The sequence below is a fragment of the Phalacrocorax carbo genome, chromosome 2 (genome assembly GCF_963921805.1).
Source record: "Phalacrocorax carbo chromosome 2, bPhaCar2.1, whole genome shotgun sequence".
Classification (NCBI taxonomy): Eukaryota; Metazoa; Chordata; class Aves; order Suliformes; family Phalacrocoracidae; genus Phalacrocorax; species Phalacrocorax carbo.
The window spans coordinates 93977530-93990991 of NC_087514.1; positions in this window are offsets into that span (position 1 = coordinate 93977530).

Below are 13462 nucleotides of genomic sequence, written 5' to 3' on the forward strand. Positions count from 1 at the left end.
AAGCAAGACGCTACCTGTCTAAGTGAGTTGTCAAGGCTCCCTCTATAGTCAACGGAGAGAGACTGGCATTTCCCAACGGTGATTAATCGAAATGTAGAATAAATGTCTGAAGGACATCATCTAAGTCCTTTCTGAAGTTCCTAACTCTACGCATTGATTGTAAGGGAGATCTATGAGACTAGTGCAGAGTAAATAAATAACTATTAGATGCCTAGAGTGAGAAGAAATTAAGCCAGATCAAATTTTATCTTACTCATGTAGTAACTATTACTTGTAATGTCTACCAGCCCTTGGTCAAGAGTAAATATGATGAAAACATTTTGGTAGTATTCCAAAAAATCAAATAACAACAGCCACCTGGATGTTAGGAAAGTCTTCGTAGACTTATCGATTCACCATGCTTATTGTAGAAGTTGTAAACAAAATTTAACAAAGCGACCTATAAAATATCTTGACTTAATTTGTATGAGGCAGAAAATTGAGACTATAATCTTTGTGAATGAATCTTAAATCTTATTTTCAGAAGAAAGAAACTTTGGGAATTTTTGAAACATTCCCTTCTACCTTTAGCTAGAGATTCTTTATCTGAAACACTAGGGAATGATAAAAGAAACGCTTGTGATCCATTTAGCGCATTTTTAATAAGTAACTTTCCCTTGGCTTGTTAGTTAGAGCTTTCTCAAAGGAGTCTTACTTTATGAGCATGCCAATTTAGTTGCAACGTGATATTAGAGGGTATTAAATGTCTGATAAGGTTCCTCAAAACACACCTACCTTTGATCCAGTGCACTGTTAGAACAGTGATCTAATAGTCAGAACAGGGGTATGGAAGAACTATTTGCAGTTCTGACGTTGGCTCTCTATGACTTTGCATAAGGCACAATCCTGCAAAGTCAGAGAAAATGACTAAGGCAAGGGGGAGGGGAAGAGGCTCCTGTCCACTTTCAAAAGCACAGTCTCCGCTCTTTCTGGAAAGTGAAAAGACTGAGAATAGAATTCACCCCCCACAATGAATCTAGCTCTCAGGAAAATTGTGTTCCTCCTAATTAAAGATTGAAATAGTACAAACACATTTTATCTACCAGTGCTGCTGAAATGGCACACCCATGACCCGTTAGCTTTTTTTACAACTGGATTTCAGTTCATCTCTATGTTTGTGATGTCAGTGTTTTAGCTTTTATAACTGGCATTAGGAATGAACATGTTCCAGTGGATGGATCAGAATTCTCCAAAGGATGTACAGAAAATTTTATTATGTGTAGGATAATTACACACTTGGTTACTGAAAAATAATTTGTTTCAACAATAAGCTTTACTGCTGACTGCAGGGCTGATTCTCTAGGGAGGATTCTTACACCTGCACAAAATCCCATTGATGTTAATGGGGCTTCATGTGTTATCAAGAATTGACCCAGAGCAGCTTGCAAAATTAGAGGTTTAAAGCAGTCATTTTTAAAGCTCTGTGACATTGAGCAGGCTGCAGAACACGTAGATCATAAGAACATGCTCTTTTTAATCAATGAAGTCTACTTACTGCCAAGTTCTCACCCTGCTTCTCTCCGTTCCCCCTGCAATGAGTAGAATGCTGACTGTTCGCAAGAATATCCTCCTAATTAATTTCTAGACTCAGTCCCTACTGGACATGTAGGAACCACCTAAACTGGTAGGTACCCAAGAGACATGTGGGCTAATGAAGTAGGTAGGATCTCCCCCTGAGTTAGCACTTTGCTTTTCAATGGTTCGTTACCCTCCCTTCCCACTTATGATTTTTTTCTCTGAAGAATGGAAAGAAGGAGAAATAAATGATATTTTTTGCTTAGCTGAACCAGGTGCCAAAGGAGCTACATAACCGGGTCACTTACACTGACAAGTCAGAAGAATTCTACCCCCATTTTATATTTCATGCGTCATTGTTAAATGAAATCAGGAAATTGCTGTTGCAGACACATGAAAATTACTGTCATTTCCTCATTCACTTACAGAAAAAGTATTTTATTTGACCAGAAACTCCACTGAACCTTTAAAGTAACTCACAGGTAGGGACAAACACATAGATATGGAAATGAGTCATTATGTTGACTTGCCAAGGAAAAGTGACTGTACTAATGAAGCAGTTATTCTTCTATGACTAGAGTATTAGAAAAGTGTGGATAGCAAATAGGTGGGCAAAGGAAGTAAAGTAGTTAGGATATGTTGGGGAGCTATTTATTGGTAGCAAAGGGAGTAAAGAGACTGTGGAGGAAGAAGACAGGCAGATTCTGTTTATGATTCAAAGGTGAGAAAGATAGAGGAGACTAGAAAATAGGAGGAGACAGGAAGAAAAAGAAGTTGGAGAATATATCCCAAAGGTTACACCTGTAGTTCTGTAGTAGTTTCTTTAGTATGTCAAAGCAAATTTGAATACATGGACACAAGCTCATCAGTTCTGCCTTGACTTCAACCCTTTCTTCTTTTTTTTTTTTTTTCATGATGACATCATGCCCATGACATAAAGGACCCATGCTTCCTCAGTGCTTCTAGAGTTATGACTGCACTTAGAATCATGGCCTCTTGATTGTGTCAGAAGGCTATAAATAGGCTACAGAGGTCAGTCAGTACACTCCAACTTCTTATGTTACGTCTTTGTTTCCAAAGGCCTCCCTGTGATACATAATGAATAATATCAACACTCTAATGGTAAATATTTTTAGCATAAGAATAAAAAAGTTCCCCATTAAATTGGATGCTACCTGTAGTCCTGGAATCTGTAACAGCATAACAACCTAAGAGACGCAGGCACTTACATCAACTGGTAGAGAAGCTGACTCAGTGAATATGGCCACTATCTATGATACATACCTGATACTCATGTGTATGTTGGCGACTATCCCAGGCTTATGCCTTAACTTCTGCTTTGCCCTCCCAGATGTGTCATCGCTGGGAAATTTGAAGAGGGCTGCTTACTAAAATGGATTACTTATTATTTCAAAATAATCCCGTTTTACTGTAAACACAGATCATTCCATATCAGGCTTTTTTCAAGTTCCTTTTAGTTCTGAGAGATGGAGATAGAGAAGTAAACATGGGTTAGAAGTTGAGACACTTGAGAAATATCAGGAAAGAATCATTATATGCTCCCAGGAACATACAGATAACTGCTTTGTCAAAATTGTGGGTGGTATAAAGAATGTAGCTATCTTTGTGCTTGGCTATAGTCACATATTATCCAGGAGAGAATGTAAATGCAATTGCCCCAAACAAATCATGTGGCTGGTCTGGAGACTACATATGTTATGATGCTGCTCTGGGAAAATTGCTAGCCAAGGGCAAAAGGCTAATCATTAGCACTAGTGTTTGTGCTCGTCTGATCAGAGAATAAACAGGCAAAACCAGCCATTCATCCCACTCAGTTTGATACAGTCCACACTTACAGAGTCATCTGCATGCTCTCGCCAGTTTGTGCGCTCTCATGCACATTCCCTTTTTGAGTGTGCGTTTCTTCATAGTCTGCTGGGCAACCCAAACCTCTGAAAAATCTTTTTCCCTCATTTGATCTTGATCCATCTAATTCGCAATTGATCTGGATGCAAGGGAGAAAGACTCGCAGAGTCTCTTACCTGCATATTTAGAGATAGAGGCATTTCACTGTTTCTGCAGTGGAAGTCCACCGTTGGACACATCCCCACCAGGGGAGGTGTGATACACTGCAAAGGCGCTGCTGATATTCAGGGATATTCTCTAAAAGGGTGCTGTACTTACAGACCTGAGCTTGCACCTCATCGTTGTATCACGAACAGTGTAGACTACTACATTATTCCCCAGGAAACGAAGAGTGTGAGGCACCACATCAGTACGGATTGTCCGAATAGACTACAGTTAGTAACTTTCTCCCTACCCCTATTCTTGTGTCACAATTTACATATGCAACGTAACTATACAAATTACATAAGTACCTGATGTAATTGTCTCCAGCAAACACACATAACAAAGCTGACTTGTGGTGATTATATATATCTGATGCATTCTGTGTTGCAGTACTACAGTTCTAACCTGCCAAGGATCCAGCTAAAGTTTATGGTAAAAAACTTAGACTGAACAAGACTCTCTAAAAACACTGTTCCTCTAAAAAACTCATGTAACATCAAACTCCCATAGTTATTTTAATTATTTTAATATTTTCATTTTTTTCATACATTTTGGCACAGATTTTAATGCTGATCCTTCTTAGAATAATTATATGTTTCAAATCTGGCCACAGCACTCCAAATTCCATAGGGAAAGCAGTATTCTTGTTGTTATTAGGAATAACATAATGTAATACTATGGAACAATATTCCTAGTATTTGCTAAAAGATCCTGAGAAGAGATAAGAGTCAAGTCCAGGTAATGACCCAACTAAAATAATTTGTTCAACAGGAGCAGAATCCAGTGACAAGCCAAAGTGTTTGGAGACAGGCTAGTACCAGAATAAATAGGCAGCTTATGGTAACATGCTGAAGCCATCAAACCCAAACAATACTTGAATAGTGTGAATTTGAGTCTTGCCGTTTTAAAGAATTTTTATATGTGTTGTTTGCATTCTGCAGGAGCTCTTTCAGGAACATTTGCCCTCTTAAACATTTGGGTTTAAGAGCCGATATTTCAAAATGCTTTATAATCAATGTGCATACTCAGATCATTCTGAAAATTGATGTGCCTAGAGAAGGGAAGAATTAAAAGTGCACGTTTAAGATAATTTGCTTTAGTTGCTTTTCTGCCCAAAGGAACTTGTTTTCATAATCAAGATGGTTGATATACACACATAAGTGCATTGTCTTGAAAATTATAATAGTAGGGTGTCATGGTTTTAGCTGGGATAGAGTTAATTTTTCTTCATAGTATCTAGTATGGGGCTATGTTTTGGATTTGTGCTGGGAGCAGTGCTGATAATTCAGAGATGTTTTTGTTGTTGCCAAGTAGCGCTTATACTGGTCAAGGACCTTTCAGCTCCCCATGCTCTGCTGGGTGCACGAGAAACCGGGAGGGGACACAGCTGGGACAGCTGACCCCAACTGACCAAAGGGATATCCCACACCATATGACATCATGCTCAGCATATAAACATGGGGGAAGAAGAAGGAAGGGAGGGGACATGCGTAGTTATGGCGTTTGTCTGCCCAAGTAACCGTTATGTGTGATGGAGCCCTGTTTTCCTGGAGATGGCTGAACACCTGCCTGCCCATGGGAAGGAGTGAATCAATTCCTTGGTTGCTTTGTTTGCACACGCAGCTTTTGCTTTCCCTATTAAACTGTCTTTATGTCAACCCATGAGTTTTCTCACTTTTACTCTTCCAATTCTCTCCCCCGTCCCACCACGGGGGAGTGAGTGAGCGGCTGCGTGGTGCCTGGTTGCTGACTGGGGCTAAACCATGACATAGGGACTGAAGCAGAATTTGTGGTAAAAACTTCAGATCATATGACTAAGGCACTTCCAATATGCAATGCCCATAGTACAACACCTTTCAACTTTAAATGCGTTCTGAAGTCTATGTATAACTGAATACTGGTGTTTCCAGGCAATGAATCATTTTCTTCTGCACGAAAATTTTGAGACATTTAGTCCAGCCATTCCTCAGATGTAGCTCTCCTCAGAAAACAGCTGATTTTGTTATTGAGAGTGCTTTAAATTCCATGTTGATAGTGAAGTTGTTTGGAAAACTGATGGACTTTGAAGGATGGTAGGTGAACACACACCAAGGTGGGCAAGTTGTCTCAACAACTAATGTGAAAATCTCTACTAATTTCTATTTACTCCTCTCATGCATCCCATAACAGTATGTATGAGCTATTTCATATTTACTCCAAAGGGGCTAAGGTCCCTTTCTTAAACACTAAACATTTAAAATCAAGTAAAGAATCTAGGTCTCCTCCTCACCTTTCACTTACTGCAATAATCAAGAGATGTTTGCCTCATGGCCTGTCAGTTACTATGATCTGTCCCATAGTCCCTCTTAGGCTTTAGTACACAAACCCTTCTCATGGTGGCAAAACCAGCTTAAAGTGTTTTTATCCTCCCCTGCCCTGGGCTGTTCATTCCTGCCTTTCATAGAAGTTCACTGCCCAGTTGGTTTGTGGTAATATGACACTCTGAGGCTGTTATACCCTGGACCAGCAACATCGTTTGAGGTTAGAAAAGAATCTATCTTTTTTTACCCTAATTCAAGTTTCTGGCAACAAGGAGAGCTGAAATATGATTGGAGATCCAAGCAGCAGAACCTGAATTTATGTTCTGAAGTGATGTTGTGCTGGCACATACACCTTCTGAACCTTGTGAGTATACATTTAACCTTTGCTCAGTTAGATGCATGCCTCCTTCTTCTCTCCTCAGGTCATAGTTAACAGAATTTTGTTTTAAAATTGCAGTAAAATAGGTATATATTTCAAACTGCATAAAAACTGACCGACATCATGTAAATAACAGCAGTAGCAGATGTACAAGTAAAACTACTGTTGTCACACTCAGTTTTCACTGGGCCAACTCTTTTCACTGGGCCAACTTTCCAGGAGTTGCCAAGATGGAAAAGTTATCACATACAAAAAGCTTACCCAGACAGTTTACTCAGCTGTCTGATTCAAATGCTGATGTCTCAGATGGCCTCAGTGACCAACCTAAACCGTCCACTACCTATCATGTAAGTCCCAGTTGTGCATCCTCGTTAACAACACTTCACTGAAAAGAATGGAAACTGACTGCCACAAAATTAGATACTAAAGTTCAGCCTAAACAGTTGTTCTTCACATTGTTCCTGAATGTGAGCGGCACCTATACTTAAAATCCCTGAAAATCAGTAATACTAATAAAGTCCTTTGATTTGGAGGGACCAAAAAATACAGGATTGAATTTAACACTAGGGAAACTGACGGCAAAGGAGTGATTGTTTTCCTGCTATCAGTATTTCTATGTGTAGGCATATAAAATACATACCACAACAAGGAGCAGCAGTTTCACTGAGTGTTTAGATTTTCATAAAACTTTGGGCAGGAATGTGCCAAGATGCTTTGGAGTGGAAGTCACACATAGGAAACAGAAGACTGTTATCACATTTAGATAGCAACTATCTCTAGGCTTTTCCAAAGAAAGACATTTGGCCTAATAATTACTGGGTGAATTTTCCAAGGAAAGGTAATAACTTTGCCAACTTTAATTCTTTGCCCTAAATTCCTGGACTGTAACAGCTAGTTAGTTAGTTTTATTCTAAATTTTGTGGGGAAAAAACCCCACCAAGGTTTTACATTTTGTTGTTAGAAGAAACTTCCCCCAGAAGCTCAAACTGAAACAGACCTTCTGGAAAAGGGTAAGTCCAAATTTGAGTCCAGATGGATTTTAAGGTTTTCAAAATAACAGGCAAGTAAAAACTAACTCATAATGGAATATGTCAAGCAACTACTGAGGCTGCCTATAACAAAAGTGACTTTTAAAAATTTAGTTTGTGTAGCTTGAGGTGGGGGTTCAGCTATGTAGAAATAAATTCTTGCACGAGCAAGGGGGGTACTAAGGAAGCCTGCTTTTGTATTGGTTTCAGTCCTTTATCCCTAAACATCTACGCCACAGTACGTGTCTTTCCTCAGTGGCAACCTGCTGGGAATTAGCTACTTCGCTCCTGATTTCCACTACATTTTAGGGTACCCTGAGATCTCTATCCTGTTAAATTTGTTTGAAATTATTTAACAGGTTTATAGATCATTAGAGACACAGTAATAACTATGATTTATCAGGCTACCAAATACAAGCATTCTTTCCTTTCCAAAATGTGGAATTTCCTTATAAGAGAGAGCTGTATAATACATAGCTGTGCAACCGATATAATCCATATAAAGGGCAGTTTTCGCCTGTGTAGACAAACACTTAGGATACAGTCAGGTGACAAGCCTCAGGCTGACAAGATCTTAAGAAACCACGATGTTTTTTAAGAAACCATCTCAGATAAAATGCAGTAACTGACAGTCTGTGTATTTTCAGCTATGCAGATATAAATAAAATAAGTTAGCATGTAAGACCTTAAAATAGAAATAAAACTGTTGTGGCAAACAGTTATAAAATATTTCTGAAGCAAAATAACTATTTATTAGTGACTAATGGAATGTCTCCCTCTCACTATTATAGTGATAAATGTTAGATGACTACGAAGCAGCTTTTTTGTAAACCTCACTGGAAAAAATATATTATGTATTCTTTTCTTGACTTTGCTCTGAGGGGCCTAATAAATATATTACCAGTTCTTAAGTGATGTCTTCTTTTCGAGGCATTTATTTTAAATTGTTGTGATTCTGCTTAAAATACTAAAATTGTTTTACTGAGATGCCCATATGTATTTCTGGTGTGGGTGAGGGACTTAAAATTTGACAGCAAAGTAGCTTCTGTGCCAGGGATGAGCCCTTTGTAATCTCCCTGATGAACTGCCACAATGATAAGGCTTTTATGAGAACTACTCTTTGCACATGCTCAGCAGTGCATAGCCACGGTTTGACAGCTACAGTCTCTTAAGAGCCTTTCCGCACTGAGGTGCTGAGCTGGGCAATCCCTCCTGCTGCCGCCCCAGGTTGCTGTAGAGCACTGCAGGAGCAGGCACCGGAGCTGAAAACAGGAAGACTCTTCTCTATGGTCTCAGTGTTGTCATACTGCCAAGTCAGTACTAGAGCAAGAACCTGAACGAAATACAGAAAGAAAGGAAAAGCAAGCTGTCTGAAATGCCAAAACGTAGCTTGGACTGGGGGAGTTTGGGTGGACTTTGGGGACCAGGCAACTGGTTGACGTTATTGGCAAACTGAGGAAAGGAAATCAGATTCAGGAAAGGGAGATTTGGGACTAAGACAGCTAGGGGACGGGAAGGCTGAGACAGAATGGGAAGCTGAAGGGGATCTTGAGACTAAACGAAGAAACTGGAGGAAGAATTCTGGGTTGGAGGAATGAAAGACTGGGAGCTGGGAGCTGGCGAGGATGACAAGGAAGGAGGCAAAAAGCTGGTGGAAATTGAGAGTGGGACTGGAAGAAGAGACTGTGATCATGTCTGTGTTTGAGGATAGTTAAACAGAACTGGCTGTGGGCAGCAGGGCAGCCTGGGAATGGCTAAGCATGCTGACCAGAGCAGGAAATTTGTTGCTAGCCACAGTCAAAAACTTAGAATGTGAGAGGGGGGCTGGAGCTGCAAGATGAATCCTGCAGCTGAAGACATATATTAGTTTGGCAAGAAGTCACTGACAGAGAGACTATACTAAGATTATAAAGAAAAAAATGAGGACCAGCGAGACAGATTTCAGGGGATGGGGATAGTAAACATCCATCTGTGGTGAACAAAGTCCTCTGCCTACTAGAGCACACCCTGGCAGCACTTAGACCTGAACCCAAGTTTCTTGACTGTTAACATTCTTCTGCTGTCAGCAAGTACTTGTGAAACCCGCTAACATTTGGGTATCTCAGTATGTGGTCTTAAGTGGATTTAAGACCACACTGCCACTGAAAAGGATGAACATGCATTCTTTCCTGGCTGCCCTTTCCTTGCTTTAGCACTAAGGAGTATGGTCCCACAGTAAGAGCTGATGCAGCTCACAGATCTAATCAGGCATTAGATACTATTTTGCAGAGATAGCTTTCAGTAAGACCAGCAAGCTGGTCTGATTTACTGCGTTGCTACATGATTACTCATGCCAGCAAAAGTTAAAATGGTGGAAGCTGCAGCAGAGACAGATGGGAATGCAGGGAACACCTCCACTCCCAGATTGTTTTTGCTGTCTGGTCCTACATCCACTTACACCAACCCTGAAATGATGCCCTCTTTCCTTTCTATTGGCAGACCATGTGGAGCTGGAAATCTTACTAATACTAACTGTTACTAACTGAAATGGTAGCAACCTATTTTCTGTAACTAAAAATTTTATCCCCGCTAATGAATGGTAATACTGCAATCTGTATGATGTCACACACGGAGATCCTGAGTTTTGTTTGCTTCTTTAATTCTCTATGGAAATGAAAAAGAAAAAATCTGTGTTAACAGATTATGAAACTTGTAAAATAAGCATTCTGAGATAAGGAATTAAAGTTGTCTTGTGGAAAAACAAAAAGTATGTAATTGTATAACTAAAGGCAGTATCATAATGCCTATAACAATAGAGTTCCAGTAAGGCAACTTGACTTTGCAACTTTCGTAATGTTCTTTTAATGTTTTCTGTGCATGTGTAGTAATATACAAGCTGTTTTGAAACTCTGCTTAAGTATTTTAGAAAGGCTGTGTGTTTTATATGTGTAAGCAGGCCAACTAAAGGCACTATAGCTGAAAGAGAGAGAAATGAAAGGCACTTACATCATACAGTTTTCCTGCAATAAAACTCCAAACACGCCAAGGATTCTTGAGCATTCCCTTGAGGTTGCTTATTGGAACCTGCAAAGCAAAAAGAACTCTTTGTATTGTATTAATTATAATGTCTCTGTACCACTACGAGTAATGCAATAGTACTTTCTTTTTCACACTGAGGGAGAATGGGAAAAGTCAGTACTAGACAGCTTATTGGAATAACTATAATATTAATTACCTGAAATTCCATATACAGAGTTCATGTTGCTGTGCTTAGAATTGGTTTGAATTGTATAAATGTTAATACATTTTTAATAGTTGACAAGGGAAAATGAGTAAAGTTTGCAAAAGGTGACCCCAAGTCACATAATTGCTCTGCCTTTATAGGAAGTGGACTTTGGTTTGGTAATTAAATTCAAAATCAACAAACAGAGAGGAAACATTTCCTTTGTACAGGCCTATCTACCTGGAGATTGTGTACCTGCATAAAGTTAGTTTGACTGGAGCAGACTGGCAGCTGTATTTGCAGAGCTGCTTCAGAGAATTATCTCATCAGGCTAGTAGCGTTGGTAGACCAGACCTGATTTTACCAAGGGGACTGACAGGTGATGGCAGTTCTGTCATGCTAGTCACTGCCTGACTCATAGCAGCATACCGAACCAGCTAGTTGCACAAATGAGTCGGTCTTGACATAGTGATTTTATTTAGACTGGAACAGACAACAGAGACTCTCCCTTTGCTACTCTTGGTATCACCAAAGCCAAGCCGGTTGATGAGTAGAATGACTTCTATTTGCACTTGTGAGGTTGACCAGATGTATGATGGAATGATCATCAGCTGCCCGTACGATTTATTTTTCCCACTTTTCTCTAGACAAAAGATAGTTGTATTCATGTTCTCAAAGGATATTGCAGATGGCAAAAATAGTAATTTGTAGTGATAACGAAGAAGGGTTAGTTTCAATTTCCAGAGCCAAAACAGAGCGGGATGAACTGGAAATGGGAGGCTCTAGACCTTAGTGACGTTTTGTTTTTAAGACAGAGCAACAGGATGGATTCACTTCAGCCTTTGTTGCTAGCACGGCATCCAGTAAAAGAGCCATATCCTAGGACTTTGTCAGGATTGTAGGTTAGCATCCCTTTCCATCAGAGCCTTGTCCTAGTGTGTTAATTGGGGAAGATGCTAATTTTGTTGTGGTTTTGAAATTGTTGTATGTGATATACATGACTTACATGATACAGACTTAGTATGTTTATCATGTGGCAGACTACACGTTGGAGGATCACTGCACCTGAATGTGTATTGATTAAAAGAACACCTTCCAAATCATTATTACAGAAGCTTACAACAAAAACACAGCCAAAACAATTTTGCAGAAGTTGTAAAGTGCTAGAGAAAGAGGACTTACTTGTGGATAAGGAGGAAAATACTTACCCCAATACGCACAGGTTGTCAGCGTTACTGGAGGCCCTCTGAAATGACAGCGGAAATACCTGTGAATATTAATAAGTTTTAGAAGGCAGTTTCGCCACTAGAGTAGCTGCTCCAAGTGAGTAAATGCCCATTTGATTAGACGAAAAAACTTGACTTCGATACATTTGAAAGGCTCGTTGAGCTGTAACTCAAGAGAACATTCTGTGGGTCCTACTGTATCACAGAATGAGTTAGCAATGGCTCCAGGGAAAGTATCAGAAAAAACTGTACAGGCTTTTTTGCCAAGTGTCTTTATTTTCTATGAATGCATTGCATTATCTGGTAAAATAGTTTGAATGTGTCACCAAACACGCTGTGCCCGCCTGCACTTGGAGATTATGTCTGAAGAGAAAAGAAAGATCAACAGAAAATCTCTGAAGAGCAAATTTGACATTATTCACACTTTGAAAACCACAAATGCAAAGGCTATTTGGCATAAGCATATAGCAACTTGGTAGTACAGACAGTGATGGGAATCTCTACTACATATTTCTCAAATCACTCTATATATAACAAAAGTATAAAAAAAGTAGTGTGAAAGAAGTCTTAGTAACAAATTATCCATACCAGGCTAGATCTGAAAGGGATTTTTTTTAACAATTCTTTGATTAGGTTTGTAAAAAGAACAACAGATATGTCCTTTAACACACTTGCAGTTATAAATTAAACTAAATGAAAACATACTTCCTGAGCAAAATCATGTAATGTAGTAGCAGTGTGGGCTTCCATGGCATTACTTGTGAATCCTGAGGTGTAACTGAGTTGCCATAGATTTTAATGGACTACTTTCCTGAGATCAGAACAACTATCACCTTTTATTTAAGATGCCACAGCCTAAAGTGAATAGGAAGAAAGTATCTGGAATATTTATCCTTCAAATCACAGTTGGAAAAAAATTAACTTTTGTTCTGTATAGATGATGATGATGATGATTATTATTATTATTTCTTCTCTTTGGATTGAAAAGATAGAGTTAATTTCATGCAATTTAAAGGAGACTAACAGCCAGTTGCAAAAGCCAGGAAACAAAAATGGAGCCTTAAGGAGCCAATGAGGTCCTCAAAACCTAGACATGCCTGAAAACCATATTGACAATAAAATCTGATTGCAACTGTTCATCTCTAAGTGGAAGCCAAAGCTGACCAACCTTAGTCTTTTTTTTATATCTCTAATTACTACTGTCACTAATGGAAAACCTGTAGGGAACCATTTACTTGATCCTGTTACTTGTAGGAGAAAAGAGATGAGAACAAATTTAAACAAAGCCAACAAGAATCTAGATTACAGAATTTGTTTGACAAATGGCAGGAACTCAGGATTAGTACCAAAGAACACAAGGTGATAAAAAAATAGAAAAAACACCCCAAGAAATGACAAGAATTATCATTAAGCACAGTTGCTGATCTTTCAGATTTTGCATGTTAGTTGAATACTCATAAATAAATTATGTTGTTTCTTGCTTACCAGTTGACAGTAGTCCAAAAATGTAAATTTCTTAACAACCTTTACCTTAGTGGACACTTAACAGCCAGAACTTGAAATTCCCCAGAGGAATAGAATTGTTTTACCTTTTTTTCAGGCATGGGTTTGTTTTCTGAAATAATATCCATGTGGGGACTTTTTGGTTTTGTTTTCACTTCCCCCAAAAAAACGTTTATAATCCCCTAACGAGATTTAAATAG